Below are 9,461 nucleotides of genomic sequence, written 5' to 3'. Positions count from 1 at the left end.
CATCATCACCATCACCACCATCATCACTATCACCACTGTTATCATCAACATCACCATCATCACCACCACCACCATCATCATTATCACTACCATCATCACCACCATCATGACCATCATCACTACCATCATCATCACCACCACCATCATCACCATCATCACCATCATGACCGTCATCACCATCAACATCACTGTTTTTATTAGCCTCAGATCGTCATCATCACTGTTATTCCCAGAAGCAGCACCTTAAGACTGTAAGTCAGTCTCTGCCTGTGCATTCTTCTGATTTCTGTCCTTAAGTGGAATGTCTTTGAACCAGAAAAATCTCAGGGAAGGACATGGTTCAGTGCTCTTCACTCCCTTCCTGCTATATGGGCAAGGACAGACTTTGGAGACTCCTGGGACCAAGTCAACAGTGTGGACCTCCCAAGTCCCTTATAAAAACCTACACTATGGTCAGATAGATAACCTAGTAGACAAACAGGAACCCTTATTTTAAAACACACAGAGGCACGCAGTGGTTCCTACAAATGGAATTTGGCCCAGGGCTCTCCCACCCTGCACGTTTCAGTGTTAGCTCAGCCAGAGCCCTTAGCAGACCATACCCTCCCAGAAGCTGCATCTTTGACCAGAAGCTCAGTGTTGGAACTGTGCTGCTCTGGAAATTGCCAGGGCAGCAGAAGCACCCTGGAGATCTGGTGGTTCATCACAGATGACTTGAAAGGGGAGAGGATGACCCAGGGAAAGTGAAAGTGCTGTGAAAATTAGAAAGTACTCCCCGTGTTCTCTTGCTGCAGTGCCACAGACTTCCACAGCCCAATATGAGTATTGAAAGTCCCCAGCTTACCGGCTCCTCCCCACCTGACTCATTTTAAAATAAAGGCTGGAGAAGAGGAGTTCCTTCACCTTATATTCAGGCCATCTGCACATCTGAAGGACCATCAAGGAGAATCTGACAGAGCAGGCAATAGACTTTAGGAAGCTTGTCTGCTGGGGAGGAAAAAATTCTAGACTAGCACCAATGGCAGCATCAGTGGGGAAGAGAGGAGGCGTACGGTTCTGAGCATCACTCAGGTCACCCAGCTCCCAGGACCTGTACCTGAATCCCGGCTGGGGGCTGGGGAGAAGTGATGGGGATGGACTTGATAAGCAGTAAATATTGGGAGTTTTTTCCCTTAAAATCTGTGATGCATGGGCTACACAGAGCAGCCTGGGGTGAAGCTGCTCTTCCATTCAGGCTCATGTGGGAAACATTTCAAGGCGGGAGCTGCAGCAGATGATGGAGGAGAATGAGGGATAATCATGGCATGAGAGGAAAACAATGATGGGATCTCGCACTTGCTGCTGGAAGAGTCTTAGAGCATCTGAGGCACTTTGGGGACACTCAAAACCATGTGGGAGGAATCTTCAAGGAACAGAGTTTCTTCTTAGAATGGACAAGGGAAATACAGGCGTTTGTCTCTTAACTGTGATTTGACATGTAACCAGGTTGGTCCCCAGCCCTAGAGAAATAAGACCATGCTCAGCTCCACACTGGGCTTCCACATGGGTGGCTCAGCAGTAAAGAAATTGCCTGCCAAATCAGAAGACACAGGTTTGATTGATCCCTGTGTCAGGAAGATCCCCTGGAGGAGGAAAAGGCAACCCACGCCAGTTTTCTTCCCTGGGAAATCCCATGGACAGAAGAGCCTGGCAGACTATAGTCCATGGGATTGCAAAGAGTCAGACATGACTTAGTGACTAAACAGCAACAATTCCACATTGTCCCGTTCTGTAAATCCTTCTTCACTCTTTACTACCTGAGGGCAGTTTGCAAATTACCCAAGTGAATGTCCCCACTTCTTCGTCTACAATAGAACCTATCTCCAGGGCAGTTAAATGGGCAGTAAATGGATTAATACATGTAAAGTGCTTTGAGTGGGATTGGCTTTCCCAGGTGGCACTAGTGGTTAAGAACCCCCTGCCAATGCAGGTAAGATGTAAGACACACTGGTTTGATCCCTGGATCAGGAAGATCCCCTGGAGAAGGGAATGGCAATCCACTCCAGTATTCTTGCCTGGAGAATCCCATGGACAGAAGAGCCTGGCGGGCTACAGTCCATGGGGTCGCACAGAGTTGGACATGATTGAAGCAACTTGGCACAGCACAGCACACAAGTAAGTATTCCCTAAGAGTAGCATCCACCACTTTCATCAACATCAAAGAGAAGACTGGCATGAGGGTCTTCTTGAGTCAGTGTTGGACTCCCGGCCCCACCCCTCTTATCAACAGTGAGATGTTGGGGACTGTAACTCCTCTGTGCTTCTTTAAGTGAAGTGAAGGTGAAAGTGTAAGTCACTCAGTCATGTCCAACTCTTTGAGACCCCATGGACTGTAGCCCACCAGACTCCTCTGTCCATAGCATTTTCCAGGCAAGTGTATTGGAGTGGGTTGCCATTCCCTGCTTCAGGGGATCTTCCCGACCCAGGGATTGAACCCAGGTCTCCTGCACTGCAGGCAGATTCTTTATCATCTGAGCCATCACTAATACCCACCCATAAGGTTTTCCCAGGGTTTCAGGGGCCTGTGTCAACGACTGGGATCTAGTTCACAGGGAGCCCCAGGGTGTCTGCATTCACAGTGTTGGTTCAGCGTCTGGCAGTCCTGGAGCTGTGTCCCAGCAGGTGTCCCCCATGCCCCGTACCCCAGTTCAGTGAGCTCACCCAGTTGAGTGCTCAGCTCACTGCAGGGCCCCTCTGCATGGAACACTCCCCTTGCCCTGTTTCTCCAGGATAACTGGCTGTTCAGTGCAGGTGGGAGTCAGGGCGACTGCTGCTCTGGCATCAGATCAGTTCTCCTGCCGATGAGCCCTGGTGAGGACTTTGGCTCCACTGGGAACAAGGGGACGCAGCCATCAGTCACCTTCTGGAGATGCAAAGTGTCTCTTTTTGTCAAGTGGGTTCTTTACTGCTCCTGGTCTGGGTCCTGCTGAGAGCCAACATCTTCACAAGCAATGAGCCCTCCAGCTGGCTGGGAGCCTGGGACATTGCTGATCTGTCCACCCTGAGTTTGGGGGAAATCTTCCCTGGTAGCTCAGACTGTAAAGAATCTGCCTGTAGTGCAGGAGACTCAGGTTCGATCCCTGGGTTGGGAAGATCCCCTGGAGGAGGAAATGGCAACCCACTCCAATATACTTGCCTGGAAAATGCTATGGACAGAGAAGTCTGGTGGGCTACAGTCCATGGGGTCGCAAAGAGTCAGACACGACTGAGAGACTAACACTTACCCCTTAGGGTCAGGAAAGCACTTGCTCCCTGGCCTGGGAGGGAATATAATGCTTTCCTCTCATTTTGAGGCAGAGTGGGCGGATGGTCCTTGGGACTCCCGGAATCATAACCCTGGAGCAGGGGACCCAGGTTCTGCTGCCTGTCTCTCACGGGCTGTGTGACTCTGGGCAGGTGGCCTCACCTCTCTGGGCTTCGATCCCCTCTTCTGCACAAATATGGAGCTTAGTTCTGAGGACCTCTTCAGTCCCTTCCTGCTGAGCTTCTGAATTGCTTGTTATTCTGGGGCCAAAACTGATCTCGTCTGTGTGTGCTGGGAAGGGAGGTGTCCACATTTGGTCACCTCCCTGAATGCTCGGCTTGGGGGAGAGGGAGTCAGAGAGAAAGCCTCCCTAGGGGTGCCTCCACCACGGCACATTTTCATTTTTTTTATTAATTCATTCAGCAAATACACATTCAGTGCTTAAAATATGCCAGTGCTGCCCTGGGCGTTGAGGGACTTGTCATGAACAGAGGAAAGGAAATTCCTGTTCTGATGGGACTTATGTTACTGGAGGCAGATAATGAATAGGAGATGGAAGGATGTGTGTGTGTCTGATGGTGAGAAACCTCAGCCAGGAGGGACACATAGGTAAGGGGAGGGGATGACGATCTCACATGGAAGTGGGCAGGGGAGCCCCACTGATAAAGTCAGAGTGATGGAGCAGACACTCCGGAAAAAGGGGGCCCTGGGCTCTTTGGAGCCTGACCCCAACGTACCAGGCGAGGAGGGCATGCTGAGATTGGCCTGATTCCAGGTGGGTCATGGTGGGGAAGCTGCAGAGCATGGGCATCTCTTTGGGGCACCCACGACTGGGCCCCTTGCCCTCCCACAGCAGGGAGGCCAGGCCAACCTGGATGGTCTGCAGTGCTGACAGAGTCCAGGGAGGGTAGTGCTGCCAACCCCAATGGACCCACAGCGGCATCCTCAGAGCACTTGGCCAACTGGCCAGGCGATGGTCAGCTAATGAGCTGGAATCCAAGACTCCCTCCATTCCTGCCTCCCTTCTCCTCTCCTCCGGGTGCAGCCAGAGGTGGTGGGGAAGGGCAGGGGGCAGGACCAGGGGGCACCAAGGCCCTGATCACTTTCAAAGCAGCCCGATGGATTCTGTTCCAGGAGGAGGGAGAAAGGAGAGGTGTGGAAGGACCTGGACCTCCTGAGAGGTGTCCTCTGTCCTTCCCTAGGTGCAGAGCAGAGAGAGAGAGAGACTTCCATTCAGCTGTGGAACATTTTCACCAACTGTGTCTGGAATTTTCCAGCCCAGCTCTTCTCCCCACCTGCCCCATCCAGTTCCACAGGTCGTTGTGAGAAAGCCTAAGGGAGCTGGAGGGTAGGTCTGTTGGCCCCCTCAGCACCTCTGCCCATCAGCATCTCTGTCCAGGCAGCTCGGAACAGAACCTGAGTTTTCCTAGAAGCAGCCTTGCCCTGGGTCCCTGGTTCCTCCTCTTTCTGCCCCTCCTGTGGAGCCTGCAGTCAACGGATCCCTGCCAGGCCACTTCTTCACCTCCGGCCACCACCTGGGGCCCCCTCAGCCTCTTTCCTCACCCAGGGCTGGCCTCCTACTGGACTCATTGCCCCAAACCTTCCATAATCAAGCTCTCCTCTGCCAGGGGGCTGTGGAAGGAGGGGATGGGGAGAGAGGTGAGTGTAGAAATTCAAGAAACAGAGAAGGAAACACAGTACGTTAAACCAATCGCACATATGAAGGCAGTGTTGTTGCAACTGCCAGAGCGCACTGTCCTGGCTCCCAGGCTGCTCGATGGAGGGAGAAGCAGGGTGGGATCTCCATAGACCCCCACCACCACCTGGGGCTCAGCCTCTGCCAGCCCTCCCTAGGCCTTCCCAGACCACCCTCTCATCTTCAGGAAGGCCTCTCCCACCTAACTCCAAAAGTTCTCTTGGGGGACACTGGATGCTTTAGCCTCTGTAAGGGCTTTAAAAATAGACTGTGGATCCCCTGCAAAAAAAAAAAAAAAAAATCTGTGGCTGAAAATAGCTCTCAGCATCTAAGGAAGGAAAAAAAAAAAAAGAAACTGCAGCAAAATTCAACTGGAGCAGCGACTTTCCTGCCTCTGACGTTCCGGGTCAGTTACAGCGCTGGGGACGGCGGAGCGGGAGGGGGCAGGGCAGGGTCCTTCAAGGACCCGCATCAGCATCTCACTCCGCGGAGAGGGCCGTGGACCACGCATGCTTCCTGACTGCGGGCCTCCGGACCCCTGCCTGGTCCCAGCCGGCAGGCTGTACTGGAAGCAGCAGCGGCTGGAGTGCGCCGTGGAGGTGGGCAGGTGCTAGAAGGGACAGGCCCTGCAGTGTCCCCAAAGATGCAAGTTCAGGGGCGGCAGTAGGGCAGCCTCGAATCCCATGCTGAGAGTCCCTGCCATCCAAAGAGCTGCAGCGGAGATGAGGCCGATGCTCCGTCTTGGAGAGCGACTGCCTCCACAGTCAGCAAGGGACAAAGAAACCCTTTGGGACGCTGTCACTAGGAAAGTCAGAATTTATATCCCAGACATCAGTGCAGGGGAAGGGGGACCCCGTGGTCTTTGGTTTAAGATGATCTGGACGGCTGGCAGTAGAGCTATCTAGGGAGTGAGCTGACAGCGCAGGGATGTGGCTCTGCTCACTAAGGATGCTGTGTGTGTGTGTGTGTGTGTGTGTGTGTGTTCAGTCACGTCTGGCTGTTTGTGATGTCCATGAAATTTTCCAGGCAAGAATACTGGAGTGGGCTTGCACGCCCTCCTCCAGGGGCTCTTTCCCAACCCAGGGATCTAACCCGTGTCTCTTGAATCTCCTGCCTCAGCAGGCGGGTTCTTTTACCAGGTGAGTCACATCTCTTACCCAGAAATACTTTAAGGGGTGTATGTGGAGTGGAAGCTTGTAGTCTAAACACTCAGACACACAAACACACAGACACACACACACACACCTTTTTGTTTTTATCCACAAAAAAGGGAGTCTGCTTGTCTGCGCAGGTTAAAATGCTATCACAGGGAGCTGGAGAAATTTCCAGGCCGCAGCCAGAGAAGAGAGGCTTCTGGTCCCTCCATTCATAACATTCTGGTCCCTCTCCTCCCCCTGTCTTTCCATCTTTGGTACAGGAGGAGCCATCTCCCTTTCATCTCAGGCCACAGTCACTGATGCACAGGGGGTGAGTGAGGATGCACTTGGGAGACAACAGGAAGAGAAACAAGCAACCTGAAAAGCCAAGAGCCCCCCCTCCCCACCACACCCTAGATGTGGATGGAGTTGGTTCACACGGAGATGGCAGCAGTACTGTGGAGGCCGGCACACACAGAGGGCTACCTGGAAGTCTCCGCTCCCATCTTTTCCTCTTGTCAGCCCCTCAGACCTGGAAAGAAATCACCTTGCCCCACCTGGTGGCCAGCAGGGGCCAGAAGCTCAGAGCACGGACCTGGGATGCTTCCTGGCAACATGGTAATTAGCCAAGAGTTTCAGCCTTCCCTGCTGGCTCAGACAGTAAAGAATCTGCCTGCAATGCAGGAGACCCAGGTTGGATCCCTGGGTCAAGAAGATGCCCTGGAGGAGGGCACAGCAACCCACTCCAGTATTCTTGCCTGGAGAATCCCACGGACAGAAGAGCCTGGAGGGCTACAGTCCATGAGGTCGCAAAGAGTCAAACGCGACTGTGCGACTAGCACTTTCACTTCTGCTTAGTCAGCACCAGAGCCTTGTGAATAACAATGGGAGGGGAGTGGGGACCTCCCCTTTCCTTGGAGATTTAGCTGTGCTAGTATCCATGGCGGTGACTGTTCCCTATGAGTGCGACAATCCCCGGTTAGGATCTTCACAGGGCTCGCCACCCTGGAGGTAGATGACACGTCATTGTGTCCCAGGCCAGTGCCGCCCCCCCAGTCTGGTGTCCTGACCTGCAGCCTCGGTGTTACCCAGAGCTTGATAGAAATACAAGTTCCTGGGCCCCTTCTCAAACCTATTGTTTCAGTGACTCTGGGAGTTGGAGCCCAGGAATCTGCACTTTAACAAGGTCTCCGGATGATCTGGATCCACAGTGAAGGGTGAGGAGGCCTACCCTGGATAGCGCATGCCCCTGGTATCCTGCTCCCATTAATGTCTGGAGTCTTTCTTGACTATTAAGGCACTAGACAGGGACGTCCCTCGTGGTCTGGTGGTTAAGAATCCACCTTCCAATGCTGGAGGCGCAGGTTCAATCCCTAGATGGGGAACTAAGATCCCCTATAACTCAAGGCAACTAAGCCTGTGCATTGCAAGTACTGAGCCCGGGCACTGCAACAAAGACTCAGTGCAGCCAAATAAAGAAATAATTAAAAACCAAAAACATTTTAAAAGCACTAGACAAAAAGAAAACTGAAAAAGCACGTCTTCCTTATTCCAATCAATCATGCGTTGCCCAGAACAATGTATTACTTGGAAGGAATTTCTTCTCCTTGCCTCTAAGGAAACCTCTTCAACCTCCTTCCATTGTCATCCACTTTCTTTTCCACCACAACCAAGTCTGGGATGGAGTCTTGTTCACTGAGGGATCTTTAAGAGTCAAAGCAGTGCCTGGAAATTCAGAGAAATGAGGACCCTGTCACCAAGCCACGAGGCAGCATGGCAGAGCCCACACGAGCTGGTCCCAGCCCCTCAGAAACCAGCAGGGTCAGGGAAGAAACTAGACAGCGGGCAAGCGATCGTTGACACAGAAAATGGAAACCCCGGCCCCTGCTGTTGAGCTTTTCCAGCCTATTGCCATGAAATGATCAGTTACTGTCGACATCTAAGCACAGAGGGCTCAGAATCATTTTTGATGAGTTCACTGGTTCTAAGAGGTCAGTCTAATTTTATTTTTAGTGGGACTTTTTAAAGAAGCTCACGTGGGGAAGGACAATGACTTTTAACAGCCTTTAAACCACAGAAAGCAGAGAGTGGGTGGCAAATGAGCCACAGGGCCAGAGGACAGACTGAACAGACTGCTGCCCCTTGCGGGAGGGGCCTTATAGAGCATCGAAATATAAACCTAACAAGCGAAACTTACACCTAAAACAACTTGAGAAAGAAATAGAAACCCCTGTTTGACCAAGATGGAAACTGAGGCCCAGAGGTGAAGTCTTGCCCTGGAGGATACAAGGTTATGCACAAGGTCACTTATCCATACTTCCCCTCCTCACCCTGATGGCAGGTGGGCATTCTGGATAATTCAGCCTGGTGGGATTCCAGAGAATCTCTGTGACCGAGTGGCATCTGAATTGGAAAATCACCTTTCCTAAAGACACCTGGTCTCTTTGCCACGTCATCTCCTGAGCCCTGTGGATGACTTCCCATCACTGACAGCAACTCAGGCAGAAGTCCCTGGGATGTGAGGCCTCTGAGTGCGGTTTTCAGGGCAGTTTCTTCCAGGAGGTAGGGGACACTCACAGGCAGGGGACCCCTCCCGTTACCCACTGGACTTCCCAGGCCAGGGATCCGGGAGCCTTTGGAGCCTGTGCTCTCCCTGCATCTTCCCTGGCTCTCTGAGAAGCGCCTCCTGGGGCTCCTGCATGGATGGACAAAGGGGCGGCGGGGAGGAGGTCATCCCCACTCCCTGGACATCCAGCTACATCAGGACTGCTGGGTAGAGACCCTGGCGGCCCCAGGAAAGCAGTGCACACTCTCAGCCCTGAACGGACTCAATCAGCAGGTGTGGCTAGACACACAGGGACCCCTCGGAGTGGCCGAGAGCCAGGAGGTGTCCGGCTCCCAGGGCAGCCCTGGAGTGTCCCATCCCACCAATGGGAGAAACAGAAGCAGTGGCGGCTCCCTCTAGTGGCGATGTCTGCAATGGCAGGTGACTGGGGACCAGAAAGGGAGCAGCAAGGACCGGCAGGGAAGGAATGGAGCTGATGGGCTCAGTCCAGATTCTCACAAGTCATCTCAAGTAGTCGAATTCGGAGGAAGTTGTCTTCACCTCCAGAACAGGAGGCTGTGACTGCAGGCCTCAGAATCAGCAACAAGCCCAAGGGCCCTGAGCCCTAACCTCCCACCCAGGAGGTCTCTTCCAGCCACTCACTGCCCACCGTGGACAAACCCCTGTCACTTTTCTGGGGGTTGTCTTCCTCCATGTGTTTTCGGGGGGCAGTGCATGCTTGTCAACCAGTTGGTCGCCCATCCCTGAGATGCTCTGAGTTTCCCCGACTCTCTGATGAGC

The sequence above is a fragment of the Oryx dammah genome, unplaced genomic scaffold (assembly GCF_014754425.2).
Source record: "Oryx dammah isolate SB20612 unplaced genomic scaffold, SCBI_Odam_1.1 HiC_scaffold_29, whole genome shotgun sequence".
Classification (NCBI taxonomy): domain Eukaryota; kingdom Metazoa; phylum Chordata; class Mammalia; order Artiodactyla; family Bovidae; genus Oryx; species Oryx dammah.
Note: the sequence above shows the minus strand (reverse complement) of the source record.